A 4,422-nucleotide genomic window follows, 5' to 3' on the forward strand; every position below is an offset into this window, starting at 1 on the left:
GGGACTTAAGGGGCAATTGTTTTACGCAGAGGGTGTTGTGCCTGGAATGAGCTGCCAAAGGACAGGTACAGTGGTGGTGGGCACAGGTACAGTTACAACATTTAGAAGGCATTTGAATAAGTTCATGAATAGGAAAGTTTTAGAGGGATATGGGCCAAGCACAGGCAGGCGGAATTCACTTAGGAACATGGTTAGCATGGACTGGTTATGTCATAGAGTCATCGAGCGGGGAAACTGAACCTATGATGGAGAGGGACTGAGCGCGAGATGCAAAGAGTTGCAGTAAAAGAGACTGAGGAAGAGCACGTCATCTCAAAATAGGTTATGCCCTGCAAAAATCCAGTGAGCACAAACAGCACCTTCCAAACCCACGACCACTTTCATCTAGAAGGACAAGGGCAGCAAGATACATGTGAACACCACCTCCTGCAAGTTCCTCTTCAATCCACTCACCTTCATGATTTGGAAATGTATCGCCGTCCTTCACTGGTGCTGGGTCACAATCCTGGAATTCCCTCCCTAAGGGCATCGTGGGTCAACCTACAGCACAGGGACTGCAGCGATCCAAGAAGGCAACTCACCCCCACCTTCTCAAGGAACAACTAGGGACGGGCAATAAATGCTGGGCCCAGCCAGCGACATCCCATCAGTGAAGAATACAAGGAAACAAGAAAATTGTAAACAGTAAATTCCCACCAGCAGCAATGTGATAATAACCACTTATTATAATAATAACTGTGATGATAATAATAACTCCTTTGTAGAGCATCTACACTCTATTTGCAAAAAGTGACAACACCTTCCGGCTGCAAACCATTTTAACTATCCCCCCACCACCGGACGACACGTCCATCCTGCCTCCTCCAGTGTCACACAACACCACCCGGAAACTGGAGGAGCAGCACCTCATCTTCTGCCTTGGGAGCCTACGTACCAATGGTCTCAATGTGGATTTTACCAGTTTCAAAATCTTCCCACCCACCCCTGGCCTTATCCCGTGTCCAACTCTCCCTCTCATCCTCCCCCCTCCTTGACCTGACACAACCTGTCCATCTCCTGTCCCACCTAACCACCCCCAACCTGCACTCACCTATCACCATCCCAACTACTTCCCCCAGCCCCACCCCTCCTCTCTATTTATCTCCCAGCTCCCTTCCCACCTCTCCCCTCCCCCACCCTTTCTGAAACGTCAGCTTCCCTGCTCCTCTGATGCTGCCTGGCCTGCTGTGTTCATCCAGCCCCACACTATCTTCTCTCAATCAGGTCACTCCATGTAATGTTCTAGTGAAAAGGCCAAGCATTTTTCTTCAGTTTCCTGCAGCTCTCAAGAAGCTGTCAGCCCCACTATGTCATCCTGAACCTTTCTCTTTTTCTCTTCTCGAGGTCAAAAGTTGAAGCTTAAAATTGCCGTCATTATTTCTAATTCCCAGAGTAATTCCTTCACTGATTTTAATTGGTATCACACATAACAGAGACAAAGTTTGAGGGAAATCTTTCTAAAGAGTGATGTTACAAAATAGAAATCTGAAAATGTATAAAATATTTTTATTTAACATTTCTCTTTCAAAACATTATCTTTGTACAATATGTAGAAGCATGATCTTCATATTTTATTGTAAGATATAATAAAATAGAATCTAAATTAGCGTAGGTGCAGTTCACCGCATTTTGTAAACGTTCCTCCAGCTTTCTCAGTGGTGGGTAAGTTTGTTTGAGCTACTTTCTTTTTGTGACTGGCTCGAAGTGATGAAGATGACCTCGATTTCAGTTGAAAAGCAGGAAAGATTCAGCTTTATTGAGTAATGATTCCCCAAATTGGGAGAATTTATGATCGTACAGCCCTGACATCAGGTCTGTTTTAAAATACTTGCAGTGACTTTTCTCAGAAATACTGGTGCACGCCGTCTGGAAGCAGGGACCTGTGGGTGCTCGCTGTGTCTGGGAGCCGGGCCCTGTGGGTGCACGCTCTGTCTGGGAGCCGGGTCCTGTGGGTGCACGCTCTGTCTGGGAGCCGGGTCCTGTGGGTGCACGCTCTGTCTGGGAGCCGGGTCCTGTGGGTGCTCGCTGTGTCTGGGAGCCGGGCCCTGTGGGTGCACGCTCTGTCTGGGAGCCGGGTCCTGTGGGTGCACGCTCTGTCTGGGAGCCGGGTCCTGTGGGTGCACGCTCTGTCTGGGAGCCGGGTCCTGTGGGTGCACGCCGTCTGGAAGCAGGGACCTGTGGGTGCTCGCTGTGTCTGGGAGCCGGGCCCTGTGGGTGCACGCTCTGTCTGGGAGCCGGGTCCTGTGGGTGCACGCTCTGTCTGGGAGCCGGGTCCTGTGGGTGCACGCTCTGTCTGGGAGCCGGGCCCTGTGGGTGCACGCTCTGTCTGGGAGCCGGGTCCTGTGGGTGCTCGCTCTGGGAGCGGGGTCCTGTGGGTCCATGCTCTGTCTGTGAGTGGGGTCCTGTGGGTGCTCGCTCTGGCTGGGAGTGGGGCCCTGTGGGTGCTCGCTCTGTCTGGTAGCGGGGCCCTGTGGGTGCTCACTCTGGCTGGGAGTGGGGCCCTGTGGGTGCTCGCTCTGCCTGGGAGCAGGGTCCTGTGGGTTATCACGCCGTCTGGGAGCGGGGTCCTGTGGGTGCTCGCTCTGCCTGAGAGCAGGGTCCTGTGGGTGCTTGCTCTGTCTGGGAGCGGGGTCCTGTGGGTGCTCGCTCTGTCCGGGAACGGGGTCCTGTGGGTGCTCGCTCTTTCTGGGAACGGGGTCATGTGGGCGCTCGCTCTGTCTGGGAGCCGGGTCATGTGGCTGCTCGCTCTGTCTGGAGGCGGGGACCTGTGGGTGCTCGCTCTGTCTGGGAGCTGGGTCCTGTGGGTGCTCGCTGTGTCTGGTAGTGGGGCCGTGTGGGTGCTCGCTCTGTCTGTGAGCGTGGCCCTGTGGGTGCTCGCTGTGTCTGGGAGCGGGGCCCTGTGGGTGCTCGCTGTGTCTGGGAGCGGGGCCCTGTGGGTGCTCGCTGTGTCTGGGAACGGGGTCATGTGGGTGCTCGCTCTGTCTGGGAGCCGGGTCCTGTGGGTGCTCGCTCTGGGAGCGGGGCCCTGTGGGTGCTCACGCTGTCTGCGAGCGGGGCCCTGTGGATGCTCGCTGTGTCTGGGAGTGGGGCCCTGTGGGTTATCGCGCCGTCTGGGAGCGCGGTCCTGTGGGAGCTCCCTCTGTCCGGGTGCGGTATCCTGTGGGTGCTCGCTCTGTCCGGCAGCGGGGTCCTGTGGGTGCTCGCTCTGTCCGGGAGCGGAGTCCTGTGAGTGCTTGCTCTGTCAGGGAGCGGGGTCCTGTGGGTGTTCGCTCTGTCTGGGAGCGGGGTCCTGTGGGTGCTCCCTCTGTCTGGGAGCGGGGTCCTGTGGGTGCTCGCTCTGGGAGCGGGGTCCTGTGGGTGTTCGCTCTGTCTGGGAGCGGGGTCCTGTGGGTGCTCGCTCTGTCTGGGAGCGGGGTCCTGTGGGTGCTTGCTCTGTCTGGGAGCGGGGTCCTGTGGGTGCTCGCTCTGCCTGGGAACGGGGTCCTGTGGGTGCTCGCTCTGTCTGGGAGCGGGGTCCTGTGGGTGCTCGCTCTGTCTGGGAGCGGGGTCCTGTCGGTGCTCGCTCTGTCTGGGAGCGGGGTCCTGTGGGTGCTCGCTCTGCCTGGGAACAGGGTCCCGTGGGTGCTCACTCTGCCTGGGAACGGGGTCCTGTGGGTGCTCGCTCTGTCTGGGAGCGGGGTCCTGTGGGTGCTCGCTCTGTCTGGGAGCGGGGTCCTGTGGGTGCTCGCTCTGCCTGGGAGCGGGGTCCTGTGGGTGCTCGCTCTGCCTGGGAACGGGGTCCCGTGGGTGCTCGCTCTGTCTGGGAGCGGGGTCCTGTGGGTGCTGTAGTGTTCGAACATTGTGCGTGACTGCAGACAGAATCGGGGTTTACGCTGACCCTGGCTGTACCGGGCTATTTGACCTGAACAACTTCATCCGCAGGTTTATCCTCCCTGCCAGCTGGTGTCTCACTGTCACCTTGACCTGGTGTGTCTGGGTAGTGATTAAGTGGCTGGGTTGGTAGAAAGCAGCAACTTAATACCACCCTCCCCCACCCCCACCCCTCGAAACCAGGACAGTGCAACCCAGAGTCAACATTGGCCACTCCTGGGATCTTTGTATTCTGTGAGGCTCAGAGACCATGGGGTTCCTCACGAAGAAGCACATGGGAAAAGACAGGGGTAATTGGCCCCGTCACTGCAGGGGTCTCCCAGCAGGCGGCAGCAAGATGCTGAATACTCTCCCCCCGCCCCCTCTGTACCCTCACCCCTCTAGGGCTCACTCTTGATATCACGAGGACAGGGACAAACTACTAACAGGCTGGGTACAAACATCAATCTGGAATTAACTCACCCAGCCGACACCCCAAATCCCTCATGCCCTCCCCACACCCCTTCCCACGCT

The sequence above is a fragment of the Stegostoma tigrinum genome, chromosome 38 (genome assembly GCF_030684315.1).
Source record: "Stegostoma tigrinum isolate sSteTig4 chromosome 38, sSteTig4.hap1, whole genome shotgun sequence".
Classification (NCBI taxonomy): Eukaryota; Metazoa; Chordata; class Chondrichthyes; order Orectolobiformes; family Stegostomatidae; genus Stegostoma; species Stegostoma tigrinum.